Raw genomic sequence first — 26,079 nt, 5'->3', positions numbered from 1 at the left:
CCAAGGGATAGCGTCTGCCCCGTAACTAGTAAAAATGACGGCGATAACAAAAAAGTAAAGTAGATACCGTAACAGATTTTACCACTGATCCACCGGCTAATTCTGATGAGGCTTTCAAGCAAGTTAAGGACTCAGTTAAATCCCTTAACTTTTGAAAGCAACATAGGGCTACGCAAAGCTCTGTAAAAATGTCCACAAAAAAGCATAGGAATGGTAACTTTTCGAAGAAAATAAAGAAAAAAGTATCGTGAGGTTACGCTAAATAATCTATAAAAAAAAAAAAAGCAAATTAGAAAGTAAGCACCGCGACGATATGCTTACAGTCCAGGCCGAGGCACTCATGTAATAGTCTGAATTAATAAATAAGCGCAACGAAAAAATAAATAAGCGCAAAAGCAGCTACAGCTGCTCCAAGAGCAGTAAGTTAAGACAAACCCCGGAGCAACAGAACAGAGTATACTTTGCGTGAAATGCAACAAGCACCTAGAGCAATTAAAGCGCCTAAAGCTGCCATTGAAATTGAAAACGAGGGTCGGAGAGTGCAGATACTCGATGACCTGGTTCACTTGCTCTACAAAGAATGACCTAAGGTAGTATATAAAGAATTCAGCTTTAGGCGAAGAAGCAATTTGGGTGCACGTGTAATAATTGTTACCCAAGGTTTGGTTAAGGATGATTTTCTGATGGAAAAACTGATAACAAAATTTTCCATTATCCTACCATCGAAGAACTCCTAGGTTCGGAGGCAGCGATAGAATGAAGGTAGCGAATATCGAAAACTTAGCGGAAAACATTCCTGGAAATCCACGGATGTTCACTAGGACGCTATACCGTGGGGGAGGGAGGGGGGACGTAGGTTTCTTATAAACCCAAGATCATTGAAAAAAGTCGGTCATTCGTAGATAGGGACCCTCTATGTCTTCAAACCTCCGAGGAACGAAAAGGACCCTCCATTAAACGACCCATCGAGGTTTGCTGCAAAAAAATGCAAATGCAAAGTGGAGTTGATCACAGGGTAAGGCCTGAGGACTTTTCGTGAACCCTGCATATCTCACCTATACGATAAGGAGAGCGATATAGATAGAACCGGCCAGATTTGGTTAAGGTCAAGGAGATTTTCACCTTCAAAGACATCTTCAGCAATATCAGAGCCTACGTAACGCCGAAGGAAGCAATGGTAAGAACTGGTACTGTCAGAAATGCCAGGGGAACATATCTTGTCGTAAGAACAACTAAAACTATGATGGGTAGAGACTAAACCCCTATAGACATTATACAGCACGGTGTAGATGCGGTGGTTGACGTGCGAGAGGTCTCGAAAGCTTTTTCTTCCAAGATATTATGAAACCTGTATCGCTTCTTAGCTGCCAACCAGATCGAAAAATAAGTAAAATTTGAACTGCCTGTATCTGAGAGCATTAAAGCACGCCCACCGGCCCCCCGCTATGGAAAAATGGGGGTGGCAATGCCCGGCTATACTTTTTGGTTTGTCGCAATTAAGCTGTTCCTCACTGAAGTAAATGACTTTAGGGAATCGGAGTTATAAGATCGACAGGTGTGTTTCATTTGTCAAAGGGAAGGGCCACTTTGCCAACAAATGCAAAAATGAGAAGCTCGAAAATGGCAACCTTAAAAGTCTGGCCCAAGTGGTGCACTTTCAGAGTATGTTTGAAGAATGTCCGGCACTATTATGAGTGTAGGACATTGTCTAAACAAGCAAGGAAAACGATCCGCAACTCTACAGCGAAAACAGATGACACTGGAGAAAACAGCTTAAGCCAAGGCAAAAGTAGAAAAAGAAGAGAAAGCGGCCTGCAATAGAAGCATCTGCGACAGGGCAAAAAGATACGCAATGGACGCAGAAAGTTGGACTAGCTTAAAGAGCAGGCCATTCTTTGGAGGCTCGAATCACGAAAGTATTAACCAGCGCTTTGGTTCCAGTTAGAGTAGTAGAGGGCAACTACAGTCGCCCTGCCCATGTTATAGTGGACGAGATATTAAACAGAAGGGGAATTTCGCTTACCCTGATAAGCGAATCGAACATAGTAAGTGCCAGATCGGACTGGATTGCAAACACGTGCAGAAGTGACTGTTTTAAAACAGAGGTATCCCTTCTAAGAAATGAGCATGGAATGGGCCACGGATTTCCGTGGGCAGAATTGGAATAGGGGTAGAGTATAATCGTGCTGCTTTAAGCCGAACTGCAGGCTAGAGGAGTACAGATCCCATACAGATAGCCTAACGGCTTGAATCCGCAGCGCGCCGTGGCCAAGCACCGCTTCCTTGCAGAAGGCTTTAATGCGGCATTGGAGGTACGGAAACCTGTCAGAACGAACAAAAAAAAAAAGAAGTAATAGTAAACTGGATTGTTTCGAATAATCTGTATCTTATGAAAAGAGCAGGCGATAGAGAAAACCTAAGCGATCGTCACTGTATTAAATTTCTGATTGCCACGGACACACTTTGCCCATTGGCCCTGTCCAGAACAGAGAAGCGCAGGAAGACATTTTAAGCACATTAATTGGGGAAAATGGCATCTCTAAGAGCACTAAGAATCTTCAGCACGTTTGCCTGCAGCAGGCAGGCAGGCTTATCAGCCTGCCGGATCGATCAACCGCCTTAAAGGAAAGAAACTAGTACAACCTAAGTGCTGGTGGAGTACCAGGGGAGTATTCAATATAGCTAGAAATAGCGAACCTGCTTACCCTAAATTGACGACAATAAACGGAGCTTAGACATGCCACAAGCGAGGAAGAACCGCTTTTGGGAGAGCTTTGTTGAAGAGCTCAAAGAAGACCACTGGAAAAAATCTTATTAAATGGTCAAGGCAAATACTTAAGCTAAACACGTCGTAAGGAGAGAAAGTTGACACACTGAAAAGACTATTTCCGCAACACGAAAACTTCTGTATTCGAAAAAACGGCACTCGAGCCCAGACAAACAAATGGTCACGGCCAAAATATTCGAAGTAGCAGAGCAGATGAAACAAGAAAAACGTTGAAGCAATACGGTGCTCTGCCTTTGGTGGACCAAGATTTTCGTCAAAAAACTAAGCTGGAGGTAATAGCCATAATAGCCATAAGAATCAAGCGCAAAAGTTTGCCCTCAGTCGCCTAGGAAAGGCAGAAGAGGCGCTTACTTTAAAAACGGGATTTTTGACCATTGGTTCTGATAAGTTCTTTAGCCAAAGATTTTGAAGTAACCATCGAAAACAGGGTTCGATTGTTCGCTGAGGAGCATGGACTAATGCCTGGTAGACAGTTCGGCGTCCGCGAGAGCCTCTTGGTCCTAGCGGAAATACATAGAGTGGTAGCCAAAACGGAACTTATGTGTGGCTCGACCCCCTGGAATCTAAAATTCTTATGGCAGTAACACTAGGCATCAAAGACGCTTTCAACAGTCTTTCGTGTGGGATAATACTTGAAATGTTGACTAGGAAGGCCGCCCTGTCAGGTGTGCGTGGTATTTAATTACCTGAAGGACAGAATGATGACGAGCGAAAGGGTTAGACTCTCAATGATGGCGGGAGTGCCTCAAGGCTCTATATTAAGCCCATGCTTATAGAACATTGCAGACAATGATGTCCTAGGGCTGCGAGATCTTCCGAATGGAGAAAATGTCCTGGCATATGCAGACGATCTAGGCGTTACCATATAGGCAAAAACGGCTGCGGATATGGAAGTACACGCCAATAAGGCAGTTAGCGCACTCTCGGAATGGATAATAAAAACTGGCCTAAGCTTGTCTCGTAGAATAGTAGAGGCATTCTGCTCAGAGAAAGAAGATGTATGTGAGAAATCAGTTTCTACCTAATGGACAAGCAGATCAAGTAGATAAAAAAAAATGCCTGATATTTCGGCATAGGCCTGGACTAATTGAAAAGAAGGGCTTTAGTGGGCTGTCTTATGCTATGATGACTATAGCAAGACCTACACCAGTGGTCATACCTAGTATATATGGGCCAAGGGTCGAGTAACAGAAATTTCTTATATCGATAGCGCTCTTCAGTCCTCAGTTTCGTTTAGATTGCCTACAGGCTTCAAGACAAATTAAGAACTACTCCGCATCTGACGAGGCGGAAACCTAGCGGTAACCACGGCCAATTAATCCGTAGGCACCTACTACCTTTCCTATCAGTCCGTAGTATTATTCAGCGGTGTTTCGAGCTGACAAAGAGTGAAATTCATGAGAGGATGTCTGTATTTATCTTGACGAAACCAAGTTCAGCTGACGGAGTCGAGTCCGACACTACATTAGACGTTCATGCACTATTCGGTGCCAGCTGTGTGCGTAACTACGTTAATGCCGATATTTAAAGAAAAGTTTGGGTGCCTTTTAAGCAGTACTGCACAGCGTCATCTAGGCCTATCGTAGAAATGGCAGGTAATCTTTAATGGATAAATAGTATATATGAGCGGTTTTTACAAATAAAAAGTTTGCTTTTGTTTATTCGGTAATCACTTTTATTTTTTATACAAATTGTATCAGTTCTGTTAAAAAATTTACATATGTACAGACGTGAAGAGTTAATATGAAGCACGCACTTATAAGTTCTTAAAACCATAGATACTATATATAGCCTTAAAACAATAACGGGTTGACTCAATAGCCTTATGCGTCTACATACGTTGGTATGGAATGTATCGCATCTAGCATTATAAAATTTACAGATGCAGTTATTGTCTGATTCTTAATACTTCTGCCATCCACACTAAATGGTAAAACCCGACAACACAAAATTTTGTTATAACATGGTGATTGATTCTACTGGAGTGCTTTCCCTCCCAGTAAGTGATCGCATCTGTTAAGAAAAAACTGGTCGATTTTTGCCATCTTCTTTCCTTGACTCGCATTAGGCTTACTACATATTGTAGTATGTAGGAGGCAGAACACTTTACGAATTTTTTTGACGCATCTTGGAGTTCCAGCCAATTGATATACTAGACAATTACGACCTAATACGCGATAAAAACTAGCGCTAATTTTGGAGAAGTTGACTCGGTTCTGTTTAGTGTTATTAGATTTCATAGGCTCAGCTTTTAGCAGGAGCTGGAGTTTCATAAACGGTTACTGGTGTGATCTTCGACAGTTAAGCTAAACTTTAAACAGTGTAATGGCTGTGGCCAGTGTAGTTTCGGACTCAACGACTTCTGGCATCTTTCTTCTATATGATTTACGAAAGTTTTTCTTGTCTTGGATACTATCAGGCCTAAGAAGGTGCACTTTATAATAATTTTTAATTGAGTCCCAAGCAAAATGAATCACTTTTTACCGACTTCGGTATCATTATTTTTCAAAGTTACGAGTGCCTATGCGCCTGGAATCTGCTCATACAATATTTCACGTGGTCTTAAGTATGTGATGATGACTCTCACGGCCAAATTTCTTTGCTCAATGCATCATAGGGGATTGTTAATAAGCACCTAGAAAAGCAAAGAACAAAGGTTGTCCCGTTAGGCGAAACCTGTCATCTGTTCTGCACTGTTCCTCGCCGAACACAGCTATTATTTGGCTTGTTAAATATTTTGTCGGGCCTACAAGCTTTCTGATCGAGTCGTTTGAGACGTTGCGAACCTCTTTTGCAAAGCTCTAATCCACTTGAGATGCTTTGACTTCAGAATGTTTCAAAAGTAAGGCTGGAGAACTTCTAACTCGTCCGAATATTTTGCTTTCTTTAATCTCGGGTGTTGAAACTAAAGGTGAGGAATTTGTGTGATTTCTCCTAGCAGTCTAAAATCATAATTCATCTTGAAATTCGACTTAGGGCGCTTGCGGCAATCATTGTAAAACCTTTTGGTTTGGCAACCATTGGTTTGTGGCAATGCTGTACCTTTTTTCACTCTCTGGCTTGAAGCCAAATCCATTTTGCGTGTGTACATGGAGGATTCCACTACAATCTGTCCGTCGGAAAATATAATAATAGTACAACTTTACTTTTAGAACTTCCGCTTAAAGGAAGACGATGGGGTTTTTTTTCTGAAGTTTGCTGGGATCTAACTTTCGGCTATCGATACTAGGTTCTTGAAGAAAGATGCATCCGAGCATTTGACTAGCTTCTATGCCGACAGGAACGTGTAGCATCAGTAGCAAACTTTTACGAAATGAGTTTTCTTGCTGTAGATATTCGTTGCAAATACGTCTGTTACTAAACTCGTAGCTTGTATATAGTGTTGAAAATTTTGGGTCCAGGACAATCCCAAAGTTGATTTCTTTCAGACTTTCTTGGAACGTGACTGTTCTAGTATTGAAGCTGCCTGCCACTTTTGTAGGCATATCAGCACTCACAAGAGCGCAGTATCGCACCCTCTCCATCTCGTTCGTATCCCATAGGGAGCACATACATAGCTACTCCTCTGTTAAGAATAGCATAACTGTCTTCAGAACTAGACTTTCACTGCGTGGACCTAAGCGTTGAACAGGTTGCGTAGAACTGTGGAAGCGTAATCGATGATTTAGCCTATATCTCTGTTAATATTGAAACGTCAATTACTCCAATGATAGCATCAGCTAATAACCGTACCAAAGAGATATCCTCGCAGTCTTATTGCACTATTTTTACTTTTAATCTTGCGAATCTGCATCGAGTCTATGGTTTGGCTTGTAGCTACTGTCGACTCTCCGAAGAGCAGCTGTGATTAGGTCTGCCTGAGCTGTCTCACAGTTTAGTAACACGCGACTTGGTCCGTATCGGTTCTTTCTGCCTTTGTTCCTGAATTTCTAGGCCCGAAGGTGCTAGAGTACCTCTAGTAAGCCGTTTGCAAATTACGATGTATAGGTTGGCAGCAGCTCTTGATATATCTTTGATGCAGAACCTTCTTCCCCTGAATGGATCTTTGCATGGTCACGCCATTTCTGAGTTCTGAATGAACTGTGTTTAGTTGATTTCGTTGCCAACAAGTAGACACGAAACAAATGACACCTAAAAAGGCAAGTGCCTGCGCCTCGCTACTTAAACGCGTATAGGCGTCTTAGCACTCTTTAATATTACTGTTGTTCTAGTTTACTTTAACTCGGCCAGCCTCATCTTTTATATGAAACCAATGAATCGTTTGTAAACGGGTTATCGTACGCCAGAAAATTTAATACACAAAATACCCATAAACAAGGCAAGCGTAATAGCAGGGGGTTACCCCGCGAAAGCAGGGAACCTTACTTAACATTGGTGTGACATCAGCGAATTACACCAGAGCTTTATTTGTTTGATGGGCAATATGAAAAATAAAGAAATCCTCTTCATCTATAGACAGTAAACCAAGACCCGCTCTAGAAAGCCTCCTAAAGACAAAAGCAATTGAGTTAAATAAAACACCAGTCCCAAATTTCCGGCAAAATACCTATGCACGAGGCTTGGAATTAATACATACATATATTTAGATTGTCTTTAATAAAAAAAAGGTCTTTCTGTTTATTATTTCCATTATTGTGATTATTCTTTCGGGTCGACCTTTCGATTCATATCAGGTTGCTGCGTTAGTCGTTTGTTGAGTGTCACGATTCTGTTGAAATATATATTTTGTTATTATTGTGGAGTATTATACTTTATTTATCTATCAACTACCAAAGATCTTCTGTCGCTGGCTTTGTCCTACTCAAATCGACTCCCCAGCATGGATTGATAGGACTGATTTTTTTCGGTCACATAGTTTCACCTTGGGAAAATAAACGCAGAAGATGGGGCCGATTAGACAAGTATTTTTGACCCTAAAGGTAATACTTGATTTCACTTCTTTCTCGTTTTTTATGGTTAAAAATAACCAGCGCCATGATGACCATAAACATTATCAGCGCTGATACATCATCAAATGTATCCACTCGGCATATTTTTTCGCTCCTAGAAGATTAGTGGTTTCCTCACTTCTAACGTTACATTTGTTTGCTGCAATCACTGGATACGGTACCCGTCGAACGTTGACAGATGTATTGAGAGTAAAGCTCTGTGTCCATGTACTTGAATTATGTGACATGAAAAATCGTGCTGCGTTTAAGTGACGTGAACATGTTTCCTTTACCCTTAATTCATCCGCGCCGCTTTAACTGATCCTAACGGATTACTGTCGTGGACAACTGCGAGCGAGTCGTAATTTTCTACACGCCTGCGCCGCAATGCCGAGGCGACCTTGGTCCAAAGCTTCTGTCCTTAAAGGCCGGGCTGAGAAGAAAGTCCAGGCAGTCATTAGCATTAGAGTCTTGCCCACTAGCCTCTTCGAGCCGTGCCCAAGCTACATCCCACCACGACCGCTTGATGGTCTGCGTCCGGACCACCCACATCAATATGCACTCATCCTCAACTACAGCAGGAGCCGGACACGGATTCTTTACCGACTGAGAGCGCTTTTTATTCCAGGAGACACGCAGCCTTGACGCGTCCAACAATAATCACCAACTGCGATCCGACCGTTATGATACAATTACAGATTTGGTGCACACGAAATGAACAGTTCACTTACCGCTGATGGAACTAATTCTCCGCCCAGCTGTAAACCGATCAAAAGTCCTACGACGCCCTCCCAGTCTTTAATTAACACCAACTGCACGTTATGAATCATTTCGAATCCTACGCCATCGTTGAAATGCTACAAGTTGTGATCATAGTCATTTGCTCCACCAAAGCAAAAAGAGAGCATATGTTGAAGGTGTTTATAACGCACAAAGAGCGGACAGAGTAGGAGTCATCCTTTAGGACTGCCGCGGACCTTTCATAACACCTTAGCACCTCGTTCTCCGCTACCAAGATATTCCCGACAACCAACCTGTGCCCTATCCACGTGCGGCAGATATTCCAAGTCATTTTGGAATCACACCGACAATCTTCAGTACATTTTACTACTAACTTCAGTACTAACACTTTCAGTAACAGGGAACCCACAATAGGAAATTTTCCACACTCTATTAGTATACGTATAACTGTCCGTACCAGGCAGGCCACCTGTAGCAACAGCACCTTGCCAACGCGGCGGTGGAAAGCGAGTTGCAAAACCGACATTTTATTTAATGCAATCAACAGTTTCACCGAGCAACTACACATGGAAGCCACACTAACGTCATCGACGATGATGAATACCCATTACCCAGGTCATTTACTCCACTACATCCGTGGACTTACACCGTTCCATGTATTAAAAGCAACTAGCGCAGGTTATCTTGCCATATTTAACGGCGCCTACTTACACACAGGGCTTCTTTTCGACGACGAACATTGGGGATCAAACAATGTTGGATTTTCACACCACAGAGATTTGACAAGAAATTTAAAATCTATATGTAGTCTCCTTAATGACGGGCGAACTAATTGACCCGCATTGTTCGTAGACCATGCATAAGAATGCAATAGCAAAAGGTTTTCTATATAATGCACGTGCCAACATAACGTTCTCAATCGTCGACGCGCAGCATGGTGAAGTGCTGATGTACCCTCAGAGTCAGCCGACGTGTTGTAGTAATATCTTGCGCGACTTTAACTTTCCGTGCCCAGACAGCATCCAGAGATCAATATGAATGTCGAGATTACTGAGCAATTTCAATATAAGCTTGCTAAATAACACAAACGACGCTCAGAGGACTTTAGGCGCATAGGCAAAACCTTCCTCACTAATTTACTTTTCACAAAAAAAAACGTGCTGACGAAGAACTGGCACTTGCAGTGGCTTCTTTAGGCCTCACCGCGAGCTTGATGCCTGACAATCGCATTGCTTTCTTGCGTTCCAAGACCCTTATCCAAGTCTTTGAAAGCACGCTATGCAGCATTGACAAGAATTTGAATATAGCTGATCCATTTCGCTTAACAACACTTAACAACTTGCAATGCATCAACGAGATCTACAGACGTTTTTCGCTCGAAACGCGAAAAACCTTCTCTCAACAACACGTACATTAGTACCCAGGAATAAAATGGTTCGAAATATTCATAACTCTTGCATCGATATGTTTTTGGGGAAGCGACAAAGTAGAAGGTAGTCAATCGGATGGATAACGCTGACTCAATTTTCTCGACAGCCTTGAGATCTCTGGACCTCGACCACATATTTTCCTAGACAATAAAGGCATGCCGAATGTTTTTATGAGCAAATTTAACTTAAACGGCACCAGCATGGTCGTGCACGATTTGCACATCTTATTGCTGCCAGAATCAGCGTAGACCGATTTACGTATGAGATCGTGTGTTCCTACGAGTTACTTTCACTTTATTCAAAACGCAGCTTTGCTTCGCAGCGACCATCCACAAAGCACAAAGTCAAACTATAGTTGAAGCTCTCATATCTTTCGCAGAACTCGTTATCAGCGACGGCCAATTCTACGATGCTCTCAGTCGTATTTGTAGGTCTCCCTTTCTATAAAATAGTTAAATAATAGAGTCTGCGTACGACCAGCATTACCGGAGCACAATGTCTATTTTATGTGCGCCGAATGTGAGGGTCAGGACCGCTAGTTGGATTCATTTCCGTTGAGACCAATACATGCCAATTCTCAATTTCTTTCTCAAGGTTCACACCGAATCAGCCTAGAGGTTCACTGAACAGTAGTACAGATTGATACGAGGGTTTGGCTAGCAACACCTGGTCAGATTCACTTATCTTCCCAGACAAGCAAGCTTTCCGCACGGGAGCATGACTTCTTACCCGTGTGCGTCCTTTGCATGGTCTGCCATGTTGACCAGCCGTAACGAGCCGTTTTTTTTCAAGATCTTCTTCACAAGAGTCTCACTTATTCCTCAATATTGTCGCAATCGGATAATGAATAATACCAACCTTCTGATGGCATTTCCTAGTGACAGTTCTACGAGACAATCTTATGTGTTCTTCTCTAGTGCTTTGTGACGCGTGAAAATCTCCGTGAATTAGTAACTGAACTCTGCACAGGACACGCAATCCAAGATTCTATGTCCGAGACGATGTCCCTTACTGCCGTTTTGCTGGCATTTCTAAATAGCTTCTTGACCGTGATTTCCATGGGTTTCGGTTATGTCCAAGTAGGTGCTCCGAAGAGCACAATCGACACTGTTAGTCGCGTTAAAAGCTTCTACTTTCTTTTTCATGTGCTGTGGATACTTAGTAGTTTTTGGCGATTTCCATGAAAGCCTTGGTCGTCTTAGTCACGGCTTACTTGATGTGGTGCACTCTTTTCCTTGCATGATCTTATTGGATGCCCTGGTGTCTCGCCGTTGGTCCAGATTCTTTCCTGGACTAAAATGAATCTAAGGGGCTGGGATTGTTTCCTACTGATAAGTAGTATTCCAACTGATTTCACAAAAGCTAAAGGTAGCCCGTGTTCTCCCATTTATATCAAGATCTATTTTAGAGTCCGATCTGTTGTTCTCTGAAGTTTCTCTGCCGTCTAGGCTAAAACCGTAGCAGCGACGTCATATGCACATGCAATAATTTGCATTTCCAAAGGAAGATTGCTTAGCCTTAGCACCAAATCATATGCTGGGATGCACTAAAAAGACCCTTATGGAATTTCTGCTGCCATAGAGAATATAGGTTGTCTATTGATTACCAATTTGTCCTACGAATAGTCTGGGACCAGAGGAGCTAAATTCGAGGGAAATTTTCCTTCCTTCAAATCAGCGCGCACTGTCCGCTATGACAGGCCATTAAAAGCATCTTTAGCACCTAGAAGGAACATGAGAAGTCTTTTGCTTTAGTCGAACTGTCCTGCATCTTCTTAACTTACCTAAAAGCCCTATCAGAAGCTGTCAGTACCGATCTATGTTTCCAGAAAACTCTCAGCCGCCACATATCTTTTTTGGTTAAGTTTTTGAGCTTTGCTTTATAATGGCCTCTATATATTTCGCCTGAGTGCTTAACAGGCATATAGGTCTGTAGGAGTTCTCACCTTCAGTGGTGAGCCGACCTCACCTTTTTTTCACTGCGGTGGAAAACGGTTTGAGCTAAGAATCTGCGTAGCAACTACAGTGACGATATTAAAGGAGTCTTTAGTGGAGACTTCTTGTAACTGCGGCCACAATCCCGTCAGAACTTGGCATTTTACCCGTTTTGATATGTTCTCCTGCCTTTAATACCTCTTTCCTAGTAACGGGTGAGGTTTCTTCCTTCGAATCCGCGCCTGTAAGCTCAACTTCAAAAGGGTGGTGAAATGGAAACAAAGATTTTAGCGTTCTCGTTTTCTTTTTGACAGAATATACTTTTTCATCATGTCCACTTTCCCTTTTACGAGCTTGGAGGAGCGAACCCATGGATCATCTTGTGTTTCGTGCTGAAAGTTTTTCCAGCAGTTTTTTTTTGCCGTGTGTGATGTCTATCATAAATGCCGCTTTTCTTCGTCTAAAATATTTGATAGCCTCTTGGAGGCCGGCTAGGTTGTTGTCGGCTCTAACTCATATAAATTTTGTCGGAACTCGGTTATCTGCTGCTCCACTCTGAGGAATTTCTTCATTCCGCCAGTAATCTGGTTTCTATTTTTTATTTATCTTACGAGACCTTTTTACTCCGCAGATTCGTACTAGGGGTCACTGTAGGCATTCCCTGCTCTGCGGGCCTCCATATTCTTATACCCAGCGTTATATGGCCTCTTCTGTCCTTCCTTATTCAATGTACATTAACAACGTACTGCTACTGAGACTCCTGCTTATTTAGTTGGAGTATGCAGAGAATTCTACTGTAACAACAGATTAATCTTACGTAGGAGCTTACATAGGTTACTAGGGTGATGATTTTAGCAAATGAGCTTATTCCAGCACACTATAATAGACAAACTGCGCCACGAATTTTTTCTCCTAACAGCTGAATCGTTTCTTTGAGTCCCTTAAGTTTGAGGAAACCTGCGCGGAAAATAAAGCCGGTTGTCTAATTACTTTCCTCCTAAAGCAAAGAGTTTGCTTTTTTTCTTCGTACAGCATGATGCTAATTCGATTGATCGTAAACAAACAGCAGACGATGAGAGCATGTCTTGAGCTGCTTTCGAGTGGTTTTGAAGCGAATTTTCAGTAAGGTCAACGGGAAAGTTGGGACGGCAAATGTAAAGTCAGCGTTCGTAAAAAAAGCTTCCATGACTTCTTAAAGAATAATGCTAAAATGTCAAAAAAATATGTTGAATATATAACGAGTATAACAACAATTTATAACAAAAAATAATTAAAAGAAAATTGAAAAAACTGTTTTGGTGAAATCGCAGAAACAAAATGAGCATGCCAACCAAGGTATAAATGAAATGTTTATTATATCTTCATTTAGTTTAATATGTGCGACTATTTACTATTAAAAAAAGATAAAAAAAAACTCTGAAGCTTTAGTGACGTTTCCGAAACAGCGCCAACTGCTACTCACTATTCAGTGTCTAGATATTTAAAAAGAAAATTTAATTTTTGAAGGAAAATTTAAAGTTTTCGAGTTTTGGTAACGTTCTTATTAAACTAGCCGACTTCATAAAATGCAACATGTATTGACAATCGGCGCTAAGCCATCGTGATTTACGTGCGCCACCCATAAGTAAGCTCACGGTCAATTCATGGAAACAGAGTCAAAGTGTGATTATGTTTTAGGTATGTATTAAAAGCCAGCATATGATGAGCGAGGCAAATTTAAAGTTGGCCAAGTCCCTCGGCTTATTATGATTATTAATATTAGATCAGGCTACAAGAATAAGTATGAGATCGTAACGAATTAGATAGAGCAGGGCAACTTCGACGTTGGCTTAATTTATAGTTTGCGTTGTACTAAGTGTAGTATCAAGGAATCAGATGAGTTAAATTAGTTAAAAGCAAAATAGGCGCAGAGCGAAGCTCGCGGGTCCCGCTGGTATGTTGTGATGATGCTTTGTAAATGCAACCAAAATCTGTATATAAGTGAATGCGTGATACCACTTGAATCGCATTCAGCCAGTAGAAGCTTTGTCATTTCCAGCATTTGGTAAACGGGACAACGAATCGAATTCTGAGTAGCAAGACAAGCCATGTAGATGATCATGCTTGGCGTCGACTGCGAACAAAAAGAATACGACTGCCGGCTCATGGCAGACGTCTGATGAGGAGAAAAGGCGAGACGGTACATTTCTGGGTCGACTACCGCAGGCTGCACTTCACCATGAAGCGGAACGTGTACCCGCTGCCCCACATCGATGACACTGTCGATGCTCTGGCCGGCACTCGCCACCGTACGCTAAACCTTAATGGCGGGTATTGGCAAATCAGCATGCACCCAGACAATTAAAAGACAGCATCCTGCACTAAGGGGGCCCTACGAGCTCAAGCACATGCCAGTCGATCCCACAGACGTACACCGCGACATTCCAGGGGTTGACGGACAAGGTTATTGGGGCTCTTAAGTATCGGTTGGCTTTTGCCTATCTCAGCGATGTTATAGTCTGTTTATTTAACTTCGAAATTCATGTAGGTCTATCGCAAGCGTTAGCGGTCATCGATTCTGCTGACTTGCGTATGAAAGCAAAGAAATGCACTTTTACAACTCAGGAAATGGTGTATCTAGGCCAAATTGCGGCTGCTAAGATTTTTCCTATCTCTAGAAGGTTCAAGCAAAAGCTCTGTCCACCCCGGCATTGATTAAGGAGTTAAAAAAAAAATTCTTGGGCCTAGTATCCTATTACCAGTGGTATATACTCCCACACGATTCACGAGTGCGTTGTACGTCCTCATTAGTACGAAAGATTTTGTTTGGACCCATTAGTTGTTGCAGTACAGAATTACAAAAAAAAACTATTTCTGTGGGCAGGATCTGAAAACAAGTTATAAGCGGACGGCAGTGGATCCGAGCTATGAGCCACTTTTCCGAGAGTGCTTTGTGGTAGTTTGCGCCTTTAAAAAATTCGTATTTGTGTAGGCGATAAGGTGAGGCTTCAAGGTTGTGACCGAAAACATTGCCTTATAATAGCTGAAAGGCAAGACAAACCTTCTCCTAAAATTCGCTCTGACCTTACTGGACTGTCCAAGGTAATCGCTGAAGAAAGAGATTCATCGCAGTATAAAAGCTTAAGTATGGCCTAGCCTATCGGATCATTTCATTGCTTCAAGTGGAAGAAGCCATAACCCTGTGCCACTCAGGGATCAACGTAATGAAGCATTTGTATTGGACCTAAACTTACGACGCGAGCTTCAAACGTACTGGTTTAGTGTGAGGTCTGCCGGTGGTCGAAATAAGATTTTAGACGAACAATAATGCTTTACAGGTTTTAATGTTGATCGACTATTGCATCCGTTTTGTTCAACTCGCGGAAACGGGCGGCGTCGAATGCCGTGATGCAGACACTGGAAACTGTGCAATACTTTTTCGAGAGCTTTGACATTGTCGTGACGGAAAATGCGACGTGGTTCGACGGATCGTTAACTACCTTAAGCGGAACCACATCGATCAAGACGGCTATCACCGACAGCTGTGCACTCACGATGCAAAAAGCTGACTGAGCACATGTTTCAGATGATCACGAAAATGTTTATCCGAAAAGCTGCTGCGCCGGATGCCATTCTCACTTGCTGCATCCACAAATAAAAATCTAGAAAGGACGGGTATCGTATCAAGTGTTCGTAAGTGCAACTTCTTAGATCTTGCGTAATTAATTTAATTGATAGGCTTATCTAGTTGATATAAAGAAGTTTTTATTCATTTCGTTGATCTAATAGACCATTTTTAATGGAAGTGTCAGTTTGTCAGCCATCATCGCGTAACCCGTATGATCTACTGGGTCTACTTATTATGCGTCTTATGTATGCGAGACCTTACTAATTTTGTTTCATGTGATGTAACGCGATTAACTTTCATATAAATTAAATTTTTTTTTAATTATTTTTTATTATTGTTTTCTTATTTTTTTTACTATTAAAGCATATTTATTTTTGTAATTATCAGCAAATTTTGAAGAGTATCATTTTGACGCTATCTACAGTCATTGCTTGACGTAGCTGCGCCTAAATTGCAGCGGGTAATGTTCTCCTTCAACGTTTTGGTGGTCGTAGGGTTTGTTAATATTAAACTTTTATTCGAAAAAAATCTTATAAAAAGAAGTTTCCAGGCATCAAATTTTACAACCAAAACGGCCGATTCGTATCGGTTAAACGGGAGATTAGAATATGTATTGCGCATTAATGCTATTTTTTCACGTGATGTATCGTAAACGATACCTGCTGGAACCACATGTTTTCAAGATCCATACCACCATCTAAGGCATAAAAACTAAATTATACTGTTCATTATTAACTATTTATGCGTTTACTGCAGCGTATTTGAAGAAAAATGACTCAATTATACCTCTAGCCCGAAATTCGCACCAAACAGTGATACGTTTGAGACGCACTTTCAACATGTATCACTTCTTGTTTACGAAATCATAATCGCGAGGCCTTGTCGCTGAAAATGATTTTGCTGGAAAATTTATTATTCATTTGGTATTGTTGAATTGTGAGTATATATTGCATATGTTCATACCGAACATTCTTAAGCACGACACTGGAGCGCAATCATTCGCATAGGAAAACGCTGGTAGGACACTCATAGGAAACACCCTTGGCCTCATAACACTGGGTGAGTGCAAACTCAAATTGTCTGGAAAGCAAGGTTTCTTGGAGCATTCCTCGACAAAAAATTGATGGGAATGCAGAAAAAGGCTTCAGCCACAGCTACAAGAACCACCTTTCATAACATACGTAGCCCAACAAAACAGGGTTTTTGTAAGCTAATTGCTTCGACAGCAGAACCAATTGTTTTCTTTGTAGCGCCAATAGAGCGCCGCCTGAGATAACAAAAAAACATACCGGGACGTGTCCGAAGAACACAGCGCATAGGTCGCTCAGCACCATACAGGTCTAATGCGCAGTAAGTAATACTGCTGTACTCTTCTTGACAGGAATTTTACTTTAAAATCTAAACGGGACGATGGTACAAGATTATCTAAACTAAATACAGTGAATAAAAATATCAAAGTTATGGAGAGATCTCGAACAATCTGATATTGCTAGTAAAAGTAGTTTGCGATTCCAAGAAAAACTTTTAGCGTAAGAGTCCTAAGTGCTTCTGTCAGTATAGCATTATAGCTTACTACAACCACATCCAGATAATCACAGGCTTCCAGACTGACCTTCACTCCATTGGGAAGACATCTTCAGACCAGTATATTTGTTTTGACCTCAAACTGAAAGACGATATATATTAATTCTCCTTGATTCTTCTTGCTCTTGAACCAGCGCGGATGAGTGTCTGGAATCGATGGTACTGTAAATAGGCAGCTAAGAAGGATTCTAGGATTAAAAAGCCTACCAGTCTTTCTCAAAGGAAGCCTGGCCTACTTCATGAGGTTTACTTTGGATATGGGACGTCTGCTAATCGAACGCAACATACGCATTTACTGCCACCAGGACCCTCGTCACAACGAAATCCGAAACCTAAGTGGTATAGGCAGTAACTTGAGGCAAATTGGACCGTGTTCCTTCAATTGTAGGCCAAATAACAGCTATCGAGAATGTAGTATATGACGAAGCCTCACGATCAGGTTCAGAAAATGACGCAGAGAATAGCAGTAAATGGCTTGAATGGAATGAACTAGGCTTGTTTAGATATGAAGAACCTGACGTAAACATTCCGCACCAATTGATTAAGTATGCGCGTCCATTCAGTTTAAAGTACCGCTAACTGAAGACTGGCTGTTTCGGGGTGAAGCTTAAGAGCAGGTTGTGTCAGTTGGTAACCATCTTGGCAGGCCAAGTTTAGCCATCGATCGGGAGTTCGGCACAGCCCTGAAGACAAAAGTATCATAGTCCTCGGTAGTGTGCATAAAGCACTAAATTTATCGCCTTGTAAAAAGGACTTGAGCAGAGAAGGTTGCAAAGAATAATGATCACAATTACTTAAAAGACACCCGCTTGTATAGCTACCGTTTCCAAACAAGCAGCTACCTGAAAATCAATATTAAAGGAGTGGTCGAGTCGGTCGATCATATATTTCTTCTTCCTGTTAATCAGTTCAATATTGATGTTTGATTATTTTCATGCCTGTGGAACTTAGGGAGCCACTCAAGCGACACTGTGTTTCATATGAATTTCGTATTTTCAACTCAACCACAAATAGCGTACTCTACTGTGCTCCTTCTCTGCGCATCCCCTGCATATATTGGATATCTGCTTCCATCGTGTTCAGACTAACATTGAAATCCTTTAGACAGGTCACACTTCTCCGTGTAGCCCCGGACCAGACATATTAGTTTTATATGTGACGTCACTACGACGCCGCGATGAAGTTAATAAAAGAAACAAACTTCATATGCTACCAGCTAAAGTGCAAGAGTGCTCCGGACTCGTCGAGTATTGATTGCTTAGTCTGCACGAAGTTCCTAAACGTTTTTCGTGGGTCCCGACAAAGTTGGAGAACTTCTCGGACAACCTGAGCTCCTTTGGCTAAAGACGTACTGTAAGCTTATCCTTGAATCCCTGCCACATAACAGCCTCTGGCATCACTCTGAGATACATCCTACCAGCGCGATCTCAGAGGGTGCCTCGTTAGTCTTCTTACCGGATAATGCTCTGGCTCTGATTATCATGCAAGCCAAAGCTCGACTCCCTCAGCCTATTTTCTTGATTCGTTGCAGCAAAGCACAGCATTTTTTTATTCGTCTGTGCAGTGATGGAGGGCTCAGTGGAGGATGTTGTCGGTTCCGCAGCTGTGCCACCAGATTATAAGACGTCGAGTATACTACAGTGTAGGAGTTAGCCATGCAAAACTGGCTCTATCGAACTCAACGATTGGTCTTAAGCTTCCACAAGCTATTTATTTTAGAAATAGATAGTTATAGTTCGTTTCTGTATATACTGTCATTCATCTGTGTCTTCTTCGATAAAGGATTGTCTGGACTTGACATCTTAGGCTTTATTATGAATGAGAATGATTACTCTACTTACGTGAATAACTTATGCCTTAACAACTTCACGTAGATATTCAATATTTGAAGGTCAAACATCAGCTTTTGTAACAACGATAACTGAATGTTTTTATTTAGAAACTAATACTGTTTGAAAGTATGTTGCTTTTGTTGGAGAGTCCGTATAACTTAAGATTGCAATTCTTGAACGTCTTGTAGGTGAAAAACGAAACGATTGGCGACTGTGGCGATGGGTCAAATTGTGTTTTTCGATGTCGTCGGTACGATACCAATTCTGGTCTCAGAGAAAAGCTCTGAGTAGTGACGTTAAACTAACCGTTAAGTGTTCGTAGCTGTAATATAAGGCGGAAGTCGTTAGCATATAATTACACAGATATTAATAATGCTTACATTACCTTGTCAAATTGAATTTGATGATGAATTGCTCTAAAATCATTTTTAAGCACACGCGATAGAGTTATAATAATTTAAACAGAAACTATCTTCCGCGAATGGTTAATTTCGTCTCGTTAAGGCTAAACAGTTCTCAACTGCTGATTGCTACGGCTTCCGGCTAAAAAAGTACCTGTTTTCAATCACAGACAGTAACGTTGTCAGCTTTCGGATCATTTTCAGACCTCCATGTAGAGGCAGCAACTTTTATAGCAGTGACGCGAGGCACTTGCCTAAATAACCATATTCCATTTTTACTAAAACTAGGTGCGGAGAAATGAACACAGTAATATCATCTGTAACTATGAGGAAGTAGCGAAGATGTTGTAAGTAACCGTTTGGCTTTCGACCCCGTTAATAAGCATCGTGAGGGATCATAATGCAATATCTATTTAGTTATATGGTGTTTTTGATTTTATCACTGTTGTTCGTTAAAACGAATATACGCTTTGCTTATGCCATGGCAAATCCAAAATAGCCATGCAGGCTGCGTTGGGTCTAAGCGCTTCTGCAAGAATTTATTTATATATAAAATGTTCGTTACTTATAATAGCGATTTTCTTATGTAGAGGAATGTGTTAATGGCTATAAAGTATAGCCATCGACTTGTGCAACACATATCGAATGATGTCAACTGTCAACAGTTATACGTGGCATATATAACTGCTGCTTGTTATCATTTTTCGATCAGTGTGGCGCTCGAACAACTTCGAAGCGTGCTCGTGAGGCAATTTCGCTGTTACCGAGTCACGTTGAAATTTGTTTTTGGTGGACCCTTAGTGAACTCCACTCTCAAGTCAATCAAGCGAAGCGCTATGTTTATGACGGTAGAAAACCTTAAAGGGATTTCCTATCGACGGAAAAAACAAGCTGGCTAGAATCTACAAGAGTATATGAAACCCACAGATGTCACCTGCCCCTTCCACTGCGTGTTCCGCTGACGTACGATGTGTTATAAACAGAAACAGTACTATGTAAAAAATAAAAGGGCTAATGTTATGATGTCAATATTAATCGGCACGAGTGTAAAATGCCTAGATATTATGTAAACCTTTGTACTTATAATTTTTCGATTCCAACGTACAATGCTTCTACCCTGCATCGCTTTAACACTATCACTGTTTTATTTCCATCTTTCCAGCCAATCGATTACAGAAGCAACGCTGAAGATTTCTAATACGAAATATTAAACTTTTTCAAGCTATTTACAACAAAATTATAAAAAATGAAGACGGTATCCATTGCATTCTAAAAAATGCTGCACACACGTTATCCCAAAAATTGCTGTAGCTAGAGAAATCAAATTTTTTTAAGTATCAAAACGGGATAATTTCTGTACTTTTTGACAAATCAAGTGTACCTTGGCCAGGGAGTACTTCAAAAAAGAGTAACTTTTGTTGTTTTTTTTTTGTTGTTTTTATCAGCTTGTTAGCTCATGTTCAAAGACATAGTATATAATACTATTACAATTATTACAGTACCATTTAAGCATGAATATTTCAACAGCTTCCTGAAAATACAAAGGGAAAAAGTAATGGTTCCCTTTTCTAGTTTTTCTTTCAAATTTGGGGAAACCAAATTAAACAAGCCTCACAAGTGTTCAGCAATATTAGTCACTCTTTTAGCAGTAGCACAAACGTGAAACATTCAAGAATTGTCTGCACACTGATAAGTCGAAAGCAATAGAAACACCAAATAAAAATAGGTCTCAAGCAACTCTTGACATCGATGTTTTTTTTGTATTAAATAGTTGTGCGCACCTGTCGATTGTTTCTGCTTAACTGCCACGTCAAATGTCAGTCTAAAGCTGAAGACAGTGCAATTCGGGTGGAGTTGGTATAATAGCGCGTGTGCAATAGGGCAACAAAGGCCTTACTGAACGATTCATTAATATGGTTCGTCCCGTATCGTCGCCTACGAAAAAAAATTGACTCCGCCCGACATGAACTATGTGGCACGAAACGGAAATGGGCACGGCTATAGTTTATCTAGTGTAGTAGAAACGGGCTGATTTGCTTAAACGTTAGCTACGTAAAAACGCTAAAAGCTTATTCGCTTTTCGTAGCTACTACTACTGTCATCCTATGGCAGCACGTTATATGTATATACATCCAAATCTTTTAGACTTTCCACTTTGAGAGTGACAAGTGGATACAGTGGTGGACTTTAAAATTGAATAATGTTTGAACTAACCGCTATTAGCAGACGGATTTGCCAAATATCATAGTCTCCTAGAACTTGTATCCAGAAATCGGTTGTCTCCTAGAAGAAATGAGTTTAGAAAGAAAGGCACATTTCGTCTCAAAAATCAACATTCACTTGGTTCCTCGAAGGCCACAGCGTTACCGAAATTTGTTGAAGATTAGTGAAGACATTAAGCCTGCAAACCTTAAGCGAAAGAACGATACGTGAACGCTGTGAACGATTCAGGGACGGTGATTGGAATACCGAAATGATGTTCCGATACTTCCAGCGAATAAATATCAAAATTCGAAACACAAGAACGTAATGCCACAATCGAGCCAGCTTTTCAGGTGAAAGCTTTGTGGCCGAAACTGGCATTTAGCACACAATGTTTTAAAAAATTATAACCCAAACACTGAAAATGCGGAGCTTGAGTAAAAAAGGGTCCCGCCTTGAAATGACCAGAAGTGAGTTAAAAATACGTATGGCATATCTACGTGTAATTTGCAAAACCTTAATCAACAAAAAACCGCTTGGAGCATACTATAGTCATAGATAAGGTTTTTAGGATGGACTTGATAATTATAGCCTTATTTCAATACCTATGTTAATGCTTTTACAACAGAAATACTTAAAGCATGTCTTTAATTTTAATACCTAAGCTTATTTTCACCCAGTTTAGTTGCTACAAGCCAGTTAGCATGAATGATGGAATATTGAATTTCGAATTTGGTCTGATATAAGAGCGCAAGAATATTATACATGTCCATATACAGAATCGGGAGGTCACATACGCTATCAAGAATTTGTGGCCTGAAAGCCGTATGTTAGGGCGATGACCATTAGCATAATAGGCAGAACGTAGATGGTATCGATACTAGCGGAAGGGTAGACGTTGAATTGACTATGTGTAAACAAAACAACTTGAAACGGTGATTTAGATCTAACTTTTTTAATTTTCTCAGTGTATGGGATAAAATTACTTTGTCTTAGGATACTGACTCTTTAAATAAAAGAATAGTTTATTTGATTAAACTTGGTTACTGTTCTAGGAATTGCTGTAACATCAACTTTGGACGGCTTTTGTCAGGATAAAACCCAAATAACTTCTTTGTAAAAAGTGTATCCGCTAATTGCGTCGCCGACAGTGATACGAAGAATCTAACTCCATGGTAAGCTTGCTTAATACTGCATATATGATATTGTATAATAAAAGAAAAACTTGTACATCAAATAGCCCTTTAGAATGTAACAGCATTCAAGCTAATAAACTTCCATATAGTCCAACGATATACGCTGAAACTAAAACGGAATAAATAATGCTTCTTTTTCGTTTCGCTAGGGTATAGTGCAAATAATCGCCCTGGCACCATTGTAATTTCAGTGTAACTATTGGCTATGTATTTAAGTTCAGTCGATTATTTAAATTTTTGAGTTTGCAGTTCCAGAAATACCAGAGATTATCAAACAGGTTTAACTCAAAGTAATCTGTGTTATACCAAGTTTAAACTATTTGCCGTAATGCATACGTTGCATTTACAATTTCGTTACTTGCCGTTTGTAGCAGCATCAGGCAACAGCCAAGCCTTCTTAAACTAAAGTTACACTACTAATACGAATAGTACTAAAAGTAGGTACTAGTAGAACAACCATCAGCATCATCGATTAATAGCATAAATATTAAAAAAATAAACCGGTTTCCGATCGTCGAACTCCTTTTTTACGTCAAATGCTTATATAACAGAGGAGTCTGTCTTTGCACGCCAATCTGAAGTTCTCACACCATTTCAATAGATACTGTAGCATTCCCCAGGATATGAATCCTTTTTATGTAAAAATTAACTCTCCAGAACACTACAATGTAAACATTAATCAGTGTCTGGTAGTAAAAATTTACGACGACCATATCTATTAAATATTCGATAGTATTCTTGTGGAGGAATTGACAAACGTAACCGAACGTTATTTGCGAGCCGGTGTTTTGAAAAGCAAGTATTAACTCAGAAGAGCTTGGATCCTACTGTTGTGTCATTCTGATATGTTTTTTAAGTTAAACTCTGCTCTCTAGCTGTATCACGCGCGATAAGATATATAAGAGTTTTCGCATTTCGCAAGTCTCATCTGCATCTTTCAAAACAATGGTATGCTGCAGCACAGTGGCTCGGTTCATACGGAAAGCCTGATTGTTCACGTAGGGAAAAACTCAGATCCGTTGGATTAGGCAATGTTCTATAGTAGTACGTTTCATATTGGCGGCGTGCAAACATAGATTGCGCCATCAACGGCACGCGACCAGTGTACAATGCTGTGTTGTACCGTAGTGCCAGCATGATCCGAGCCAAGCTGTTCCAACTGTTGCTGTCACTTTTGTTTCAGTCTTCGTCCTTATGCCATTAAGAGTGCTTATACAATCTACATGAAATAAGCAGGATAAGGATATTCGTTGAGTAGAGAGGTACGTGTCTGCCACGTCTACAGTGATCACGTCACTGCTTACATTCAACTCCGTTCTATTCATTCTCATTAGGAGAGCATGATTGGGTTCACCTAAAATCATTGCCAGAACACTACTAGGCTAACATCAGGCAGATTCATTTTGTGTACGACGCCGATGATTCGTATCATTGTCAAATCGTATTTTTCAGTTCTAGCAGAACAGCCAGGAAACCTACAGATTTAGACCCAAAAAAAGACTTTTTGTGATGCATGCATAATATATCCTTCTAGGGTAGACTAAGATACCTGAACTGTGGATTATAAATCATCCTTATGACTCTTACTAATACGAACTAAATTAGAAATAGAATTAAAAACCTAAACTAAATAGATGCAAACTAAATTGTCATTGTAAATATAATTAGTTGTCTTACCAATTTCGAAATTTAATTTATTTTAAACTATACTCAATATAAATTTTTTTTTTCTTCAAATATACGATTCTCGATATTCTAGGTTGCTGCTGCCAAGACGTCTGGCTTGGGTCTTAGGCCATTTTGAAGCATGTCATTTGAAGCATGCTTAGTGGTACATAATCGATTAACAAAATAGCAGAATTTTATGGAAAGTCTCAGATTTCTTAAATAATGAGCCTTTCTCCTATGATTTGTTATATATTTGATGTCTTTTTTGACCATTTTTTGATTCCGTAGTGAGTTCAGTCATCGCTAAATCAGAATGTATTTTTCTCTTTATTGCTCCACCGCTTTTTTTTAAAACGAGATATGACGAAAAAATCAGTTGGTCCAAATCCATTCACGGTCTTACTCGTTAGGTGTGTTACCATAATGTATGCCTCGAACGTACAGATATTTTGATCAAATTAACTGATACCGTAAGCCACGTGTCTATTAAACAAATCAAGAGGAGCTTTTTCAAGAGATTGTGTACTTTCTCATTTTTCATAAGTGTAGAGAAACATTGTGTGATCACCGACAGAATGTAATTCTTCGCAACAGCGTTGGAAAAGGCGATATCCTTCAAAACGGTTTACAATGTAGAATTTAATGTCTCAGAAATCTATGTAGCAGGGAAACGGCCGTTCCGGACAGTGTTCGTGACCAGCTCGTCAAATAAGAAAAAATAGATATAGAAAAAAAATAAAGAAAAAAAAACAAAAAAAAAAAAAAAAAGAATCAAAAAATGTTCTAACGGCGTGTTGGACGACTCCATCTAACAAATACCTACGTATGGGTACAATGAAAAAATACAGTTTTTTTTTCATTGATCCTTGAGGGGAAGGTCCAATCATGCCATGGCGGAGAATATGAAAGAAAAAAATACTTTTCACGCAGATGCTTAGCTCAGGTTTGACTTAGGAAGATAGCTTTATTCCACCTTTATTTTCCATCTTGTTGGAGGACCTCTCTAAGAGCCAGGAGGGTTATTTATAGACATTCTGCGCGCGGACGACTTAGTGATATAATCCTAGGAGGCTAATAGGTTCCAGGTAGAGCAAGTTTTACAAACGACGGTTACAGAATTGGAATTGATAGTACACCTGACAGGGACGAACGCAATGAACTTCATAAGGGGAGTCGGTATCGCAGCCACTAATCTCCTCGAAAGTTTAATTGCGGCTGCTTAAGCTATTGAATCCTTTTGGTCGAAAACCTGTGCCACCCCTTCTAACTCCCGGCAGCAAAGACTTTTACAACTAGCCTTAGGAAATGAAATCAAACATTAGCATTTTTGGGACCAACATTTTCAACTCGGATGCGATAAGGAAAATCTATTAGAATAAAAGAAGCCGATGTGAGTCATTTTGCCGTGTGCGAGTTTCACAGTGCACTCTGTCTAATGGCCAGGGTAGATCTTTCAAATGTGGGGAACAATGCATTTTTTTTTAAAATAAAAGCTTATTAACTCAAGTAGATTCGTACGATTTTTGTTTCGAGTTTTTTTTGTCTGTTATCGCCAATAAGTATTCCCTCAGATGACTGGCTCCCAGCAGGAAGCCATTGGTCTATGCATGGACCTCAAGTTAGACCACAACGTGTCCCTAAGACTAGCAGGTAAATATATTAGCCACTAAGCTACCACGGGAGGGGGGAGACAATCAATAAAAAGCGAACTGTTCAAATATTTTTATGTTTACTCTGATTTCGTAATATCATATTATTAACTTGTATA

At 40.4% G+C, this 26,079-nt stretch overlaps 1 long non-coding RNA gene across 1 annotated transcript in view; it reads left to right on the top strand.

Moving 5' to 3' along the window:
• LOC147755198 (uncharacterized) overlaps positions 1 to 26,079 on the top strand; it is a 26,920-nt gene extending 841 nt beyond the window's left edge. Inside the window, exons 2-3 of the long non-coding RNA XR_015328913.1 lie at positions 22,503 to 22,622; positions 23,827 to 26,079. This is a non-coding gene — a long non-coding RNA (uncharacterized LOC147755198). The remainder of the gene's footprint in view (positions 1 to 22,502; positions 22,623 to 23,826) is intronic.

Source organism: Varroa destructor, unplaced genomic scaffold (assembly GCF_002443255.2).
Source record: "Varroa destructor unplaced genomic scaffold, Vdes_3.0 BEIS01000005.1, whole genome shotgun sequence".
Classification (NCBI taxonomy): Eukaryota; Metazoa; Arthropoda; class Arachnida; order Mesostigmata; family Varroidae; genus Varroa; species Varroa destructor.
The sequence above is the reverse complement of the archived record's forward strand: the minus strand, read 5'-3'. Positions and strand labels throughout refer to the sequence as shown.